Source organism: Anolis sagrei, chromosome X (assembly GCF_037176765.1).
Source record: "Anolis sagrei isolate rAnoSag1 chromosome X, rAnoSag1.mat, whole genome shotgun sequence".
Lineage (NCBI taxonomy): Eukaryota > Metazoa > Chordata > Lepidosauria > Squamata > Dactyloidae > Anolis > Anolis sagrei.
In genome coordinates, this window is record NC_090034.1 from 43,069,127 (window position 1) to 43,088,289 (window position 19,163).

Sequence of the window (19,163 nt, forward strand, 5' to 3'; positions counted from 1 at the left end):
TGATGCATATTACAAGGCAATGTTACGTTCAGCAAAGGACAAGAGGGATCCTCTCACCTCTGCAGGAGTCTGCCGTATACCATGCAGCTGTGGACAAGAATTCTACATAGGCACCACCAAACGCAGCATTACCCAAACACGAATCAAGGAACATGAAAGGCACTGCAGACTACTTCATTCAGAGAGGTTAGCCATAGCAGAGCACCTGATGAACCAACCTGGACACAGCATATTATCTGAGAACACAGAAATGCTGGACTACTCTAACAACTATCATGTCATTCTACACAGAGAAGCCACTGAAATCCACAAGCATGTGGGCAATTTCAACAGAAAGAAAGAAACCGTGAAAATGAACAAAATCTAGCTACCAGGATTAAAAAACTCTAAAATCATAACAGTAGATAAAGAACAACACTCAATAACAGGGCAACTCCAGACAAGAAACAATCAGGGACAGCTAATCACTTCTCAACAAAGGATTGCCCCAGGCAGTAAGAAACTACACCATGAAACTGCTAGGCTATGAAATGCTAATCAAGGTGAGCAATTGCTACATTCACACCTACCTCCAACAGACAAGAGTTCTTTCTCCCACCCTAGACATTTCATAGATATATAAAACCCCATTTTCCTAGTTTCCAACCTCTGAGGATGCCTGCCATAGATGAAGGAGAAATGTCAGGAGGGAATGCTTCTGGAACATAGCCATACAGCCCGAAAAACTTACAACAATCCAAGGGAGGGATTCATTTTAGTTTCATGGTGTAACATATACGTCATCTTTCTCTCTCTCTCTCTCTCTCTCTCTCTCTCTCTGTCTCTCTCTCTCTCTCCACCTGTACCCAACACAGATACAGACAGAAGACAGGTCACATTTGGATTGGTATTCCTGTCTTTGAGCATTTCCAAATAGAAGGCACCTCAGACTAGTAAACAGCATGTACTGTGTAGTCATTGCATTTTCTCAACAGATTTTCTACAATAAGAAAAAATATATGGAAGGAGTGGGGGAGGGAGCTGGGGGAACAACACCATCTGAAGTCCCAGTAAAATTCAGTGAATGCAGTGGGATGACAACGTGATTAAAACCTGCTCTGAAACTGCTCTCTCTCTTCCCCCCTCCATCTGTATATATGTGGCACGCTCACACATATAATGAGAGAGTAAATACTTGGTTATGTCATAAAAACAATACACAAAATAGAATGTCATTTGACTGCTTCTTCTTTCAGACTGACCCCAATGTGATGTCAGGTGTCATCCTGCCCCCTGCAAGGAGCCATATATTAAACGATACTTTGCATGAGCCAAAACTCTTGCCGAACAGTTGCCATGTCCACACTTCTTCTATGTGAGCCCAGCAGGCATCCTTTTCTCTTTCTTGTGTCTCTCTGGCAACATTAGTCCTTTTAAAAAAACAAAGACAAAACTGTATTATTCGACTGGAAACTTTGCTTCCTCCGCAGAATCATACCAAAAGCACTGTCACCTGAGGCAAACCAGCCTAGGGGGATCTGGGTGGAAAGACACCAACGCAGGCCCGTAGCCAGGATTTCGATTCGTAGGGGCGGGGGCTGAGTGAGTGAAAGAGGGTCTACCCTAGCAAACCTTTTGAATCGTTACCCCAATATCCCCATGCATATGGGATATATTGAGTATGGTGATCAGATCATGATATGAATAAACATAACAGTTTAAATAATGCACCAGTAAGGCCTTTTCGCGAACCACCATGAGAATTTTGGGGGGGGGGGGGGGGCTGAAGCCCCTCAAGCCCCCCCCCCCCGGCTACATGCCTGCACCAACATGAACAGAAAACAGAGAATGTCTACTTTGGTCAGAGTTCACCATGCATTAAAACACAGCTAGTGAACCTCTATTCTCCAGATGTCGCCAGATACAAAACTATGCAAAGATGAAGACGCAGGTTCGCAGCTTGGGAGTGATCCTGGACTCATCGCTGAGCCTGGAACCCCAGGTCTCAGCGGTGGCCGGGAGAGCTTTCGCACAATTAAAACTTGTGCGCCAGCTGTGCCCGTACCTTGGGAAGTCAGATTTGGCCACGGTGGTCCACGCTCTTGTCACATCCCAGTTGGATTACTGCAACGCACTCTACGTGGGGTTGCCTTTGAAGACTGCTCAGAAACTCCAACTAGTCCAGCGAGAAGCAGCCAGATTGCTCACCGGAGCGGCGTACAGGGAGCATACCACCCCCCTGTTGCGTCAGCTCCACTGGCTGCCGATCCAATTCCTAGCACAATTCAAAGGGCTGGTTTTGACCTACAAAACCCTATACGGTTCCGGCCCAGTGTATTTGTCCGAACGGATCTCCCTCTACATCCCACCTCGTAGTTTAAGATCTTCTGGGGAGGCCCTGCTCTCGACCCCGCCATTGTCACAAGTGAGGCTGGCGGGGACGAGGAGCAGGGCCTTCTCAGTGGTGGCCCCCCACCTGTGGAACTCACTCCCCGGGGAGATCAGATCGGCGACTTCCCTCCTAGCATTTAGGAAAAAACTGAAGACCTGGTTGTGGGACCAAGTCTTTGGTCATTCTGACAACTAACTTAAGGACCTGACAATAGACGAGAACAAATGGAATGGAATGGATATACGGACTCTGTTATATGGACTCTGACATGAGATCGTTTTATTATTTTATTATGTATTGATGTTTTAATTTGACAGTTGAATTGTTGTATTTGTATTGTTTATTGTGTGATTTAGGCATCTAATTGTGCCTTCCCTGTAAGCCGCCCTGAGTCCCCCTCGGGGTGAGAAGGGCGGGGTATAAGTAAGCGAAATAAATAAATAAGATACAGAATGGGGGATGCCTGGCTTGACAGCAGTACATGTGAAAAAGATCTTGGAGTCCTCATGGACAGGAAGGTGAACATGAGACAACAATGTGATGCGGCAACTCAAAAAGCCAATGGGATTTTGGCCTGCATAAATAGGAAACTAGTATCTAGATCAGGTCTGGACAAACTTTGGCCCTCCAGGTGATTGGGACTCCAACTCCCACAATTCCTGACAGATGGTAGGCTGTTACAAATTGTGGGAGTTAAAGTCCCAAACACCTGGAGGGCCAAAGTTTGCCCAGGTCTGGTCTAGATCCAGGGAAGTTATGCTACCCCTCTATTCTGCCTTGGTCAGACCACACCTGGAATCACACTGTGTCCACTTCTGGGCACCGCAATGAAAGGGAGATGTTGACAAGTTGGAATGTGTCCAGAGGAGGGCGACTCAAATGATCAAGGGTCTGGAGAACAAGCCTTACGAGGAATGGCTGAAAAAGCTGGGCATGTTTAGCCTGCAGAAGAGAAGGCGGAGAGGAGACATGAGGGCCATGTATCAAGATGTGAGGGAGGGGAAGTCATAGGGAGGAGAGAGCAAGCTTGTTTTCTGCTGCTCTGGAGACTAGGACGCAATGGAGCAATGGCTTCAAACTACAGGAAAGGAGATTCCACCTGAACATGAGGAAGAACTTCCTGTGAGAGCTTTTCAGCAGTGGAACTCTCTGCCCCGGGGTGTAGTGTAGGCTCCTTCTTTGGAGGCTTTTAAACAGAGGCTGGATGGCCATCTGTTGGGGGTGCTTTGAATGCGATTGTCCTGCTTCTTGGCAGGGGGTTGGACTGGATGGCCCACTAGGTTTCTTTCAACTTTATGATTCTATGATTCTATATGCCCAAGTCAGCAGAGCCAAGGATCAGGGATGTTCTCTACACACGGAGAGCCACAAATTGTCCACCTCTGCCTGACAGCTTACGGTTTGTAAGTGTGCAGAACTTGGAAAAGTTACCCTTTCAGAAAATTATTTCTGGTATTTGCCAGACATCATATCCATGCAGGATATGTTGTACACTAAGTAACATTTCCAAGCTCTGATTACCTGGCCCAGAAAACAGTCTCTTGGGGCCATTGTTCTATATGTTTTCAATTGAAAGTGATGGTTACTGTTTAAACTAGTAGAATACAGACTTCGTTGTATGCAGGCAAAAGCAAATGTCCTCACAGTGACACATGCCATCTTCCAGGGTGGGGTGGGGTAGGGGGTGGGGAATAAAAACTTCCATGTAAGAGAAGAGAATGGGAGAGGTTCTCTTCCTGTGCTCATCATTCTGAGTTAGAACCGTTAAGACTCTGCCCGGAGTGCAGAGGATTTCCATGGCCTCTCCTGGGCTTTCCCAAAGCCTCAATATCCCCCGGAAGCCTTCTGCTCAGGCCAGGATCAAGGCAGGCGTACAGCAGTGGCTTCCAGGGCAGCAGGCAGAAATGGCTTTGGAGATACTTAGCTGCTCGTACATTACTCGGAGCATCTTTGTGGGATTACAACACTGGGAGGAAGGGGGAGAAGGGAGATAAAAAAAAGCTCAACATATTTATCCTAAATGCTCCCAAGCCCATGTAAACCATATGCATACACATTCCAGACGAGAGTAGGTGGACTGGCACACAGACGGATCTGAATTGGGAAGAATGCCAGGGCTCTTTCTTTCCCAGCTCCAACTGAGGAAGCAGCGTTGTGTCTATTCGAAGCCTTGCCTAGAGATGGCAGTGATCCTTCATGTTGCACCCATACCCAGTTAACAGACAGAGCTTCCCTTTAAATGCATGGAGTCAAGCAGCTCTGGTAAACACACAAGAAGTAGGCACCTATGCTTAGATGAAACAAATCCACTTCTGTCACTCCTAAACTTAAGCTTCTGTCTCCTGAAGGGGATAGAAATACAATTATGACCCCCTTCATCCTCCAGAAAGCCTACTTCAAAACTTCTCCTGTATATCAGTTGGACTCTGACTCTGGAAAATAGGGTGCAAATCCTCACTCAGCCACAGAAACCCACTGGATGACCTTGGGCATGTCACACTCTCTCATCCTTAGAAGAATGAGAAGGCACACCTATCCCACAAACAAATCTTGTTAAGAAAACCCTATGACAGGTTTGCCTTAGGATTGCTGTAAGCTGGAAACAACGGAAAGCACAAAACAATGACACATCTGCTCCAACTTTTGACATTTGGCACCAGAGACAACGTTCCAAATCCAGATTTCCCTTGTGGGTGTGAAACATGTAAAGGGGTGGGTACACCCTCACAACACACTGCAAACCTGGAGGAGGGAGGTTGCTCCTTCTTGCATCTCCCTTCCTGGTCACTTGTCCTCCAGCTCAGAGAAGATTAGTACCACAGTGGCGTGACCCCAGATTTAGTCATTGGCATCTCCAGGTGGATTTGGAAACAAGCAAAGCCAAACTAGACACCTGTTTGAAACTCTATAGAGTGTCCCTGCCAGTTACAAGAATGTGACTGAGCAAATGTCGGATTCAGTGCAAGATAGATTCCAGGGTTCCTCCATTCAGGGAGTGGGCCTTAACTCTGTGGCAGAGCCCCTGGTTTGCACGCAAAACATTCAAAGATCAATCCTTAGTGTTTACATGCCAGTGTAGCCAAACACCTGCTTGAAACTCTGTAGACCCATGGGTCAGTAGTGCAGATCAGGACTTGGCACTCAAAAGTCACCAGGGGTTACTTCCTGGCACTGCTTTTGCTAAACTGCTCTGTTGAGGCTTAGCAATAAGGCAGCCTGTGTGGAACAATGGCTACAAGACCTAAAGAAAAACCATATTCAAATTCCCATTTAGCCATGGAGTCAACTGAATGGCCATAGCCTCTGGTACTCTTCTACACTATCTGTCTCGGCAAGCCAATGTCACAGAATTGGCTATGCTGGAGGACCCTGGACACAGCATATTATTTGAGAAGCCACTGAAATCCACAAGCATGTGGACAATTTCAACAGAAAGGAGAAACCATGGAAATGAAAAAATCTGGCTACCAGTATTAAAAAAACCTCTAAAATCATAACAGTAAATAAAGAACAACATTCAAAAACAGGGAAACTCCAGACAAGAAACAATCAGGGGCAGTTAATCACCTTTCAACAAAGGATTCCCCCAGGCAGTAAGAAGCCACATCTTGAAACTGCTAGGCCATTAAATGCTAATCAAGGTGGCCAATTGAAACATTCACACATACCTCTAACAGACAAGAGTTCTTTCTCCCACCCTAGACATTTCACAGATATCTAAAACCCCATTTTCCTAGTTTCCAACAGACCTCACAACCTCTGAGGATGCCTGCCATAGATGCAGGCAAAATGTCAGGAGAGATTGCTTCTGGAACATGGCCATACAGGCCGAAAAACTTACAGCAACCCAGTGATTCTGGCCATGAAAGTTTTCAACAATACATTGTCACAGAATTGTTCAGAGGACAAAGAAAGTGTAAATTCATTTTGAGTTCTTCTGTAGGAAATTTGGCAGGATTAAAGTTAATGGACAAAGCAGGAAATGCTGTATAGGCATAAGCTACCCTGCAGCATTCTTGAACAACCATCTATTTCCTTTGAAAGGTCATGAGTTCGAAGCCAGCCCGAGTTGGAGTAAGCTCCCGACCATTTGTCTAGCTTGCTGTCGACCTTTGCAGCCCAAAGGCCAGTTGCATCTGTCAAGTAGGAAATTTAGATACAGCGTATGTGGGGAGGCTAATTTAAATAATTTACGATGCCATAAAACTCTCCAGCAAGTGTGCAAAAGAATGAGGAAGGACCCCATCGGTGTCACAAGTGGATGGTGAAGTGACAGCTCTCCCAGTGGGTGGAATTCAAAAAAGCATACCCTCATGAAGCTGGAAAGTGAAATAGCTTCTGTGTCAATCTATGTTGTGTATCTATGGCATTGAATGTTTGCCAAGTATACGTGCATTGTGATCCGTCCTGAGTCTCCTGCGGGGTGAGAAAGGCAGAATATAAATACTGTAAATACTGTAAATAAATTGTCCCAGGTGAGGAAGTTGATCATAATGGGTGGTCGGTGGTGGTGGTGGGGTAAACAGAGCAGGCAAACGGAGCTATTAAGACTCTAATGGCTGAGAGCAGGTGTTTAAACAATTATGGGCTTTAAAGAGAAAAGCAAGCCCCTTGAACTGGACTTGACAGTAAAATGGAATTCTGGACTGAAAGGAAAACCTTTGTTGTCAATCATCCAATATTTTATGTCTCCACCTGCTGTTTCTATGGCCTTTCTCTTCCATTCCCCTTCAGCTTCTTCCTTTTCGGAACTCTTTCTGCCCCCTTCCAAAGCCAGTTGGCCTTGAGGCTCCAGGCTACTTAATTTCCATACTTCCTCTAACTGCATGCTGCAAATATTTGAGTACATTTCATTCTTCTGCAAAACAACACATTCCTCATATACTTTCATTTGATTCCCTGTTTTGTCTCTGTATTCTAACAGTATGATGCAAAAGCTGGTGTCACCTGTAGGAAGGAAAATGGGTACAAGAAAGTAGACGACTGGAAAGGGAATTCTTTTCAAAAAGTGCCTCCCCAACTATCGTCCTTATTCATGCTTTTTCTAAAAACATCATAAAGGCGGGTTAATTATTTACTGCCATTAGCAGGTTAATGACCCAATAAGCTTTTCCACACCCTTCACAGAACTAAAATAAATTGAGAAGTTATTGCCCAGAACTCAGGCTGAAAACTTTTTGGTTATGGGAAAAACGAGGCAGTCTGTTGATACTCCCCTCTCTAAGTTACCCACAAGCGACAAATATGGCGAATGTGGCCACCCCCTCCAAATTAACCCCAAAGAAAAAATCAGAATCCTAAAAGGAGTTTCCCACTTAACCCTGCCTCTGTAGACAAATGGCTCCATTCACTAAAAGACTGTCAGCTTGTAGATTTATTACTGAAATGATTTTAATGGGATATTGAACAAGTGCTTGTAACATAAAGCATCGTAATAACAGCACTTCCGGGAGAGGAGATGGAATCACTCTCTTTGGCCATGCAAGCCAGATTGTTAAATTTAATTTAAGGTTTATTAGATGTTCATTAATTTGCCTGTCACCAAACCACTCCTTCCAGAGAGACCTTGCCATTGTTTCGGAAGAGAAATAAAATTAAATTCTGCTCCTGTTCAGATCAGAACACAGACATAAACCCACCAATTTCATCACATGAGAATCAAGAAAAAAGAGGGCCACACATCTTTCCAAGTATTTACTAAGTATAGGCATTGGGTCCCAATCTTGGAAATATGTAATCTTTTTTAAAAAGCAAAACCATAATTCTGAAAACTAACATAGAAAGCTGCCTTATTCTGAACCAGTTTTTTGTTCCAGCAGCAGAGGATTACGGTATGTATACTCACTGCCCACGCTGCCTACACTGGGGTGGACAAATGTTGAAGGGGTCAATTTCTACCTCTCTGTACCCCCCCCCCTCCCAGCCCTGGGCAGGTTGGAGCAGGACATTTTTGCTAAGATGTAAGTGATGCGATGCCATTTTGGCCTGGGAGTTTGGGAGGATCAAGGAAAGATCACTCCATTTTGAAGACTTGTTTTGGAGGGCCCAGGAGTTTTGGAGATGTCCTAGCAATCCTCTTTCCCAATCCTCCCTTGAGATTCTGGGGATTCAACCAAACATATTGGCTTGGAACCAGGGGCTATTCTATCCCCAAACCCACCCAGGTTGGTCCCTAGATCCTTCTTCAACTCAAGGAGAGGGTTTCCTCTTACAATTAAACCTGATTTAAACACTCACTTTCTACTCTTCACATCATGTTTAGCACTGAACACACAAGCCAGGGAGGAAGAAAATGCAACAGAGCAGATCCTCTGGACCTGACATTCATGAGAGGAAGGACAAGGAGACATTTGAGCTGGATGTTTTCCCTGTCATTCTGAATGCTGATAGAAATGCATAATTTCAGGACACACGAATTTACAGGAAAAAAAATAACATCGGGTGCTCGTAGCAGGATCCTTTATGGCATCAATGTCTCCTGTTCCCAGATGTTTATTTTTCAGTCATCTCAAGGCTTTAATGAGGTAGTTTTGAATCTTTGAGGAAGCAGATTGACAGCTATTAAGAATAATATACTCTTAGAGCTGGAATGGCTTTTCAGGTCATTTAGCCCAACCCTGCACTCAACGGAAAAGTCTCCAAATACTGCATTCCTGAGAGTTGAGCTTCCAACCATCTTAGGGTCCTTCCACACAGCCCTATATCCCAGAATATCAAGGCAGAACATTCCACATTATCTGAGAGTGGACTCAGATAACCCAGTTCAAAGCAGATATTGTGGGTTTTTCTGCCTTGATATTCTGGGATATAGGGCTGTGTGGAAGGGCCCTGAGAGATGTATGGCAAAGGAGAGTCCATCACTGTATCACTGCGGAAGAGCTACTACCATTAGAATACATAAGTATACATTAGGGAGAAAATCTATCTTCCTGTAATTTCTGACCATTGCCTCAAAACCAAACTCACACAGGCAAAACAACAAACAAACCCTGCCTCTTCTCTGCACACAGTTTGAAAAATAGAGCCCTCTGGAGCTGGGAGTAGAGACATCACACTGGCAACGAAGATCCGCATGGTAAAAGCAATGGTATTTCCTGTAGTAACCTATGGATGTGAGAGCAGGACCATAGGGAAGTCTGAGCTAAGGAAGATAGACACTGTGGTATTGGAAGAAAGTTCTGAGATTGCCTTGGATGGCGAGAAGATCCAACCAGTCCATACTTCAGGAAATAAAACCCGATTGCTCACTGGAGGGAAGGATATTGGGGGCAAAGATGAAGTACTTTGGCCAGATAATGAGAAGACAGGAAAGCTTAGAGAAGACAATGATGCTGGGGAGAATGGAAGGAAAAAGGAAGAGGGGCCAACCAAGGGCAAGATCCTTGAAGGGACCTATCCTTGAAGTGACTTGCTTGACCTTGAAGGAGCTGGGGGTGGTGATGGCCAACAGGGAGCTGGCGTGGGCTGGTCCATGAGGTCATGAAGAGTCGGAAGCAACTGAACAAATGAACAACAACAACTACAACTACTACAACAACCGGAGCTGGAGGCACACTGGGGCCTCCATTGGACAGGGGTCTGACCACCTGGGCATATCAACTGGAGTGTGCTGTTCCATCACAAGAATATTGAGGAATATATTGAATGCTGTCTGCTCAATCTAGCCATCTAGGACAGAAAGTTTGACTTGATTTATCCTTGTGCAATAAAGGAGAAGGAAAGATATGAGCTGTGAACCACTGTGAGAAAGTAGGCTTTTTCTTGTTGCTTTTGGAAAGCAACTGTGTATTTTCAAAAGAGTGTTGTGTGCATTTTTATAAAACCTGCAATGCTGGAAAATACAGTAACTGCTGCATTGAAGTACAAGTAGTAGCACTGGATGACTGATTTCTGTTATGAGCCCCCCATCACTGCAGTGGAGAATACTGTGATTAGATGACTTATGTGCCTGCTGGCTCCATATACTGTCTGGGGCAAACTGTGGACAAATAATTTGAAGACTCCACACTACTTTCTTGTGGCCTGTTATTTTTAGGTCTGACTTGGAATAGAACTCTTCAAAATAATAATAATATAATAATATAATAATAAAACTTTATTTGTATTCCGCCCTATCTCCCCAAAGGGACTCAGGGCAAATTCCAACATAACAATGGCAAACATTCAATGCCGATATAAAACACACAGTAAAAGGTAAAGGTTTCCCCTTGACATGAAATCTAGTTGTGTCCAACTCTGGGCATTTCTAAGTTGAAGAGCCGGCGTTGTCCATAGACACCTCCTAGGTCATGTGGCCAGCATGACTGCATGGAGCATAGTTACCTTCCCACTGGAGCGGTACCTACAGATCTACTACCGTTGCATCTTTTCAAACTGCTAGGTTGGCCAAATCTGGGGCTAACAGTGAGAGCTCACCTTGCTCCCCGGATCCGACCCACCAACCTTTTGGTCAGCAAGTTCAGCAGCTCAACAGTTTAACCCTCTGTGCCACTGGGGGCTCCAAAACACAAAATACTAACATAAAATCCCAGAAAAACCCCACATATGAAAATAACATTGAAACCTAACATCAAATTAAAGCCTAACATCAGTAAATTAAACCTAACATCAATAAATTAAACTACACATAGTCACACAAAATTTTATAATAACATGAACCAAAACAAAACATCCACATTAGTCTACAACAGCCAGCAAGGGTTCACAAAACAGTGTGGGTTGGTTATGTGGGTTGAGCTGATCTTATAAAATCAGACAAGCAGTCTAGACACAGAGGAAAGTCTCTCTTATTCATCATAAAACCTATGCTGGTCTATATGAGAGAAGACAAGCCTTTGGAAATCCTGGTTTTCAGCCTTTGAGAAAACAATAAGCATCTTGGTCTGGACCAGACATAGTGCTTTTTGTTTACACTGAATTTTGGACTTTTTCAAACAGAAGGATCCATGGTCATTCCATTCTGGAAAGTTACATTAATTTGTTGCATTTCTAACCAGTCAACAATACATGGTTGCAAACTATTTTTAAGGATTTCTAAAGAATCGGTTCCCTCTACCCCTATTTGTCTGCCCCTAAATGACAGCCTAGAGCCTTGGGGCTCCACAAAACAGCTCGACGCCCATCATTCGTTTCTAAAAGCAGCCCGGAGTGCTTCAACCGGCTCTAGCCAAGACCTGAACATCTGTCAAGCACAGTCAGTCTGGAGAGCTGGACAAAACACTTTACTGCATAACCTTTGAGTAAAATTCACCTTAGAGGCACAGCAAACATCCATGGCTATAAAATGAATAAAGAAAACAGAAACTGTGAGGGAAGAAAGGGAGGTGATGAGCTCAGACAAAAAAACATGGTCCTCTGGAGCAACTGCATTAACTGAACCACTGATAGTCTGACCCTGGTGCGGAACCCAAATATCAGCATGTTTTAGTAAGTAAATTTAGTAAGAAAAGGTAAGCTTTAGGAAAGGTATTTCCACCTTTATAGATTGGAGACAATCCATATAAAGTTGAAAATTCACCAGTGTTGTCTTGAGGGAGCCCAGTGAGCTGATTCAGTTCCCAAGCCTCGAGTTCTTCATCCAACGGATCTTTTGGGTTTTAGACATGATATTTGCCCACCATTTGCTGACGCAATAGACAGCTTGGGTCCAATTTGTTGGGTTCCATCCCTGGATTGCACAGGTCTCTTGTGTCATCAAATCTCCAGTTCTCAATGAGTAGCTAGACTAGAGAAAGGATTAGAGTGAAGGATTTCTCTCTCCCCCCCCCCCCCACATTCCTATGCATGCTTATACCAGAAAGGAATTCGTTTTTACTCTTCCTCCTTGTCACTATTTCCTCCCCCTTTGAAGATATACCAAAGTCATCTCTGTGAGGTCACTTCCCCTTTTAAAGGTATTTTGATTGCCCTGGGCTTGGCTATGCAATCAGCCTCTGTTGTTTTTTTCTTCTTTCTGCCTCTTACTTTCTTCCACTGAAGACACATTTTGCCTCTTTCTAGGCAAAATGTAGTTGCATTGATATTTTTGACTTTTTATCCTTTTACCTTTCTTAGATGAGATTTAGTAAGTTAGTTAGCTCCAAGACCTTTTCTATCTAGAATGTGTTTCTTTTACTTCAATAAATATTTTGAACCTAAAGTTCCGACTTTGCAATCCTGTACCATCCTGTTGAATGGAAGCTTATCCTGGCTCACGTAAGTTTCTGCTGGTTGTGAAGTTTGCTTCTAGTACTCTGCTATATTTATGGTGGAATCACCCAACTGAGGATTATTTTTGAGCCTAACAGCTCAGATTCCTGAATACAATTTACCCTAAAGAACATCCCTCCCAAATCAATTGATCACCAAGCTCCTGAAGTCTTTGAGGGAGGTCCTGCAGCTTTTGAAATCTCACTTGGCAGCAATGCTCAGGGAGATTGCATCTGCAGTGTCAACTGTTCTATGGAATGACTCCTCTGCAGGATACCTGGCCTCTTTTCGGCAGCTACTGAAACCCTTTTGTCTTAACTTTAGCTTTTCCTAGCCAATAGCTGCTTCAAATTATCTTTGTGGCACTATTGCTCTGTCTTTGTTGGGTTGTTGGTTTTATATTCTTGCTGTAAACCATGTCTGGATCTGTATAAACAAAAGGCAATATAGCGCTACTTTAGAAAACAACAAATAAAGCAGGAATGTTAGGGGCTAAACCTTTAGCATGCAAAGCACAGAACTCTACCACTAAACGATAATTCCTCCTGCCTTGCCATGTCTTGAGCTGACCCTACATGCAAGTTTCAAGAACTCATTTTGCACTGTATAACACACCGGATTACAGGCTTGGGTCAGAAACCTCCTTTCATTTCGAGCCTTTCAGAGATGATCAACCTACCCTAATAAAACAGACTGAGAGCCGAGAAGTTGTAGGAATAAAAGGCCCAAATATATTTGCCAGAAAGAGACTGCCCTTTCAGCAAAAGGTCAGAAAAAGACATTGTGCAGGGAAGATGTTGAGAGGTTTTCAAGACTTCCAAGAGGAATGGTGTCCTTGATGCAACAGTCTAGTCTCCTAGCTCAGGTTTCAAATTATATAACTGTTCAAAGTCACCATCTGCGCTCCTTTGTGCAAGGGAAGTCAAAGCTCAAGACACTTTTTCAAGCAAGGCTTAGGTCAGCTTTGAGTCTTTAGTGCGTCATAAATGTAAACAGTTTGACTTGATAAGATGTCGGATACAAGCATCTGTAATACTACTGAACATTCTGGACACTGTATTTTGTGTTTGGGAAAGACGCATTACACAGTGATTAAAGCAAGAAGTGGTTCAAGGTATTAGTGGGAAAGAGAGAGTAGACCTTCTGTCTTTTCCCAACTATTACACCCATCAAAATGTTAGAACTCCGAGAGACGATGCCTGCAGAAGTAAGCAACCAGGTGATCAGAAACCTCAGCGAGAAAACCCATTAGTTTGTCCTGGACTAAAGCAGCTTCCTGTATTCCAACCACATTTTCACAGTCATGGACACTAGAATCTTGAATTTAAAAATGTCTCAACCTGGGGAGTCTAAAACCAACTCATTTCCAACTGTAGTAGACTCACTGAATCAATGGTACTTAGGTCTTGATTTACCAAGTTGTCATTCATCAAATCAGTGTTTCTCGGGACCTCGGGGGGGGGGGGTTATGAGGGGTTGCCAGAGAGCATCAGAAAACACAGTATTTTCTGTTTATCATGGGGGTTCTGTGTAGGAAGTTTGGCCCAATTCTATTGTTGGTGGGGTTCAGAATGGTTTTTGTTTGTAGGTGAACTATAAATCCCAGCAACTACAACTCCCAAATGTCAAGGTCTATTTTCCCCAAACTCCACCAGTGTTCACATTTGGGCATATTGAGTATTTCTGCCAAGTTTGGTCCAGATCCATCATTTGAGTCCACAGTGCTCTCTGGATGTAGGTGACCTACAACTCCAAAACTCAAGGTCAATGCCCACCAAACCCTACCAGTATTTTCTGTTGCCCATGGAAGTTCTGTGTGCCAAGTTTGGTTCAATTCCATTGTTGGTGGAGTTCAGAATGCTCTTTGGTGGTAGGTGAACTATAAATCCTGGCAACTACAACTCCCAAATGACAAAATCAATCCCCTCCAAGCCCACCAGTATTCAAATTTGGGCGTATCGGGTATTTGTGCCAAATTCGGTCCAGTGAATGAAAATACATCCTGCATATCAGATATTTACATTAAAATTCATAATAGTAGCAAAATTACTGTTATGAACTACCAACAAAAATACTTTTATGCTTGAGGGTCACCACAACATGAGAAATTGTATTAAGGGGTCACGGCATTAGGAAGGTTGAGAACTACTGCATTAAATGGCTCTATTCCAGTTGTGGTTAACAACAGGATTCAGGCAATAAACGAAATTCCACTTGGGGTAATTGTGTGTTCTACTTCACACAGGATGGTCCTTTAAAAAACAAAACTATAGAAAATGTCTGTGTTTGAAAGCCTATTCAGTACAAGACTGATTTAAAAACAATGATTGCTGCTACTACTTCTAACTACTAACTCTTCCTCCTCCTCCATTTATAGCCTGCCTTTCCCGACAATAGGAAACAAGACAAAGAACGCTAAAGGGGACAGCAAAAGCTCTGAAATTGCTTAAGTAATCAGCAAAACTTGATGAGATGTATTATATTTCTACTTAAATTACACAAATGTATTTTCTAAATATGCATCTATAATCATAAATTAGAGTGGAAGCAAATCTATGTCATCTTTTGTCTTCTTTTTGGTGAAACATTTGGTTTCTGTTGGCCCTTGGCTACACTTTTGCTGCTAATCTGCAAAATACTCAGCCCTGTCTTCGCCTTATGTTGAAAACACCGGAGGGCCTTGCAAAGAGGTTCCTGATTCCGCATTTGTCAGCCAATAAGCAGTGACCATAAACATAACACAACTCCTTGAGAAGCAAGAATATGCCAAGTAAAGAAAGTGGAAAAGGCACACAATCGAGAAGGCCTCATTCTCATCACATGATAAAGCAGAGTGTGGAGTAGCTCCTTCTACCATAAATTGTTAGCTATTACTTGATTGTTGATATAGGTTTTACTGCAGGGAAGGGGAAATGCCACAGGAGATGTTCTTCCTCAGGCGACTAAAAGAACTTCATTGACTTTGGGCACTGTTCAACTGGACTTGAGCAATGGGCGAGCCTACTACTTCAGGCAGCAATAGGGCCAGCCTACTTGAGGTAGGACACTTCAAGTGACAATACTTTAGGTAGCAGCTTATCTGCCCACATCCAACAGCCATGTGAAGAAGAGGTAGTTTTTTTTTTTACCCAGAGCAGTGGTTCCCAACCTTTTTTTTTTACTGTACTCTGCCTAAGCCTCTCTAAAATCCTGATGCCTCCCCACCCCACCCCCCACACCCTGCTGTGACATATAATTCTTATTATACAAAAAGTGAACTATTTATTTATGTTGGGGAAGTCTAAATGGCCCGAACATGGCATCAGTGAAAGAGAAAAATAAAAGAATGAGTTGATTTGACTAATCTGCATTGAATTCAGATCGGGGGGTCGTGGTTAGCACAGTGGATTCAATCTTGCAGACTGGAGGGTTGGCAGTTACAGTCGCGGGTAGGAGTGAGCTCCTGCCATCAGCCCTAGCTTCTGCTTAACTAGCAGTTTGAAAACAGCAATTTGAGTACATAAATAGGTACCACTTTGGAGGGGAGGTAAAAGGCACCCTTGAAGACATGGCAGCAATTTGATCACGAATACGTGCATGGACAACAGGCTCCTCAGCGTGGAAAAATGGATCAACATCACCTCCCCCTGGCTGAGTGAAGCACAGCCTCCAGATGCCAGACATGAAAAAAGAGGGAAGCCTTGCCTCTGTCTATGTATTGTCTGTCTTTGTTGTTAATTGTATAACAGCACTGAATGTTTGTCATATATGTATTCTGTAATCTGCTCTGAGTCCCCTCAGGGAGATATAGTGGAATATAAAGTTTATTATTATTATTATTATTATTATTATTATTATTATTCGTTCAGGGCAACTTCCGTGTCCCACTTCACAGTGTGTATTGATTACTGCAACGCACTCTACAGCCTTTGAAGACCGTTCGGAAGCTTCAAATGGTTCAACGAGCGGCAGCTAGGTTTCTCACCAGAGCGGTATACAGGGAGCACACAACTCCACTGTTAAGCCAGCTCCACTGGCTGCCCATCTGCTACCAAGCACAATTCAAAGTGGTGGCTTTAGCCTATAAAATCCTAAACGGTTCTGGTCTAGCATACCTGTCCAAACGTATCTCCCTCTATGAACCCTCAAGGAGGTTAAGGTCTTCTGGGGAAGCCCTGCTCTTGGTCCCACCTGTTTCACAAGTGCGGTTGGTGGGGATGAGAGACAGGGCCTTCTCAGTGGTGGTTCCTCAGCTCTGGAACTCTTTCCCCAGTGAGATTAGATCAGCACCTTCCCTCCTGGCCTTTAGAAAGAGAACAAAGCCATGGTTATGGAACCAAGCTTTTGATTAGTAAAGTAACGCAGTAGAAGAAGCAAATACGGAATATGTGCAATCGACATTGAAATGGCTTGGTCTACGCACCTGGATCATATGATTTTAATCTTTTTATTAGGCATTTTAATTCTTATATTTCATGTCTAAAATATCTCTTTTTTCTCTTATAGTGAATTGTCCTATTGATTTTGTGCTTAGTTATATGGTGTTGATTTGTGATTTGGTTTGCATATGTAAGGCAGTGATTTTTGCCATTATCTCTGTGTAAACCGCTTTTAATCCCCTCAGGGGTGAGAAAAGCAGTATATAAATACTGTAAATAAATAAATAAATATTTGGTGAGAATCTGTGAGAATATCCTGTCGCCTGACGTTGATTTTCTTGTGGCTGATTGTCTTTAAAAAAAAAAAACCAAAATATTGACTTACCTATGGAAGTAATACTTGTACTTTGGATTGTTTCACAGATTTCTTGCTACATTCATATGCAGAAAAAATACATTTTATTATATATTGTATTGCTTGTAATGTTAACAGGAACCTTAGAGAGAGGGGTGGAGGGGTGGGAGGCTATTTAGAATGAAAGTAGCCTCCCTTTTCTGTGATCCTGCACTCTTTCCTTAATTCTATGCTCTCTCCACTCCTTCCCCTCTATGAGTGGGCTTTATTTCCCCCTTTCCATTGTATATTCTGATTTTAATTTCAAAAATGAATATGTTACCATATATGTTTATACACTGTACAGGAGGCCCCGAGAACCATAAGAAATGCAAAAAAATAACCCTTAATAACTCATTCTCAAATTATGAAGACATGCAGTCAATCATTTACCCTCTCCTCTCCCCATCAAAAGTTTTGTGCCACACATTCCGCGGATAGATTTTTCAAATTTTACTTTCATTTAATTTTAGCATCTCATTTAAAACTGAGCCCAAGACTCCAACCTCATTAGCGTACATGACTTTAGCGAAGTCACATTCAGCTTGGAAGTTATGAGGTTCTGGGAAGCCTTGTGTGTTTTTCTCTTCTCAGTGGAAAAGAAATGTAGCTTCCTGGACTGTTGTCTAGGGGCCTAGAAGATGTAGTCCTGGCATTCTTCCCCATCTGTACACCAATGGATGTAAGGTAGCCCCACAAGGAGAGACTCTACTTCACTTGCAGTCTATACTGTATGCTCTGCGGTACTTAACATGCACGAAGTTCCAGGTTCAAATCCTTGGTGCCTCCAGTTCAAATAATCAAATGGGAGCAACAGGAAAAGGTTGCGTCTTAAAGAGAACCACTCTAACTTGGTCTGACTTGGAATGAGACAGCATTTTATGTTTGAAACAAAACAACTTCCTCCTCCTCCTCCTCCTCCTCCTCCTCTTCTTTGTCTTCGTCTTCTTCTTCTGACAGGCAGCATTTATGCCCCCCTTTTCCCTCCCAAAGGAGACTTAAAGCTACTAATACTAAAAAGTCATAATAAAGTGTAAACTAAAACCTAAAGCATAGAAGCAAAAAGCAAAACAAAACCCTAATTACAAACCCTTACCTAATTTTTTGCAATAATTAGAGAACAACTACATTAAAGGATACCTTCACTCTCTTTTCAATGTCACTGTTAATTGTCCGTTCCCCCCCCCCCCCCATTATTTTCATAGGTACAGGAGTTTGCAGAGGCTACAGTGGTGCAGCGGGTTAAACCGCTAAGCTGCAGAACTTGCTGACCGGAAGGTTGGTGGTTCGAATCCATGGGACAGGGTGAGCTCCCGCTGTTAGCCCCAGCTTCTGCTGATCTAGCAGTTTGAAAACATGCAAGAGTAGATCAATAGGTACTGCTTCTCTGGGAAGGTAACAATGCTCTATGCAGTCATGCTGGCCACATGACCTTGGAGGCGTCTATGGACAACGCCGGCTCATTAGCTTAGAAATGGAGATGGGCTCCACCCACCCAGAGTCGGACACAACTAGACTTAATGTCAAGGGGAAACCTTTACCTTTGCAGGAGTCTACAGGCTTACTAGGATCTTGTTAAAACAAGTATCTAATCTAGTTACGGATTAACAAGAAAGACTTGTCCTTTAAAAAATGTAACAATAATGGCAATTACTTTGGGAGTATGCAACCTGTAACTATCTAGGGACAGAAGGGACAGAGAGTTTTATCTATGCTGATGATCGTGCCATCACTGCTCAAACAGGAAGCTTTGGGATGGTTGAACAGAAGCTCATGGAAGCTTTAGGTTCTCTTACTGCCTATTACAGGGAAAACCAGCTGATTCCTAATCCATTTAACACATGGACATATG

The 19,163-nt window shown here is 43.2% G+C and overlaps 1 protein-coding gene across 2 annotated transcripts in view; it reads right to left on the reverse strand.

Moving 5' to 3' along the window:
• NOS1 (nitric oxide synthase 1) overlaps positions 1 to 19,163 on the reverse strand; it is a 220,834-nt gene that overhangs the window by 149,216 nt on the left and 52,455 nt on the right. The window contains exon 3 of one of the 2 annotated variants that reach the window (XM_067473257.1): positions 1,242 to 1,409. The exons of the other annotated variant lie outside the window; for it this stretch is intronic. The gene's annotated coding sequence lies outside the window, so the exon portion shown is untranslated. The remainder of the gene's footprint in view (positions 1 to 1,241; positions 1,410 to 19,163) is intronic. 2 annotated transcript variants of the gene reach the window in all.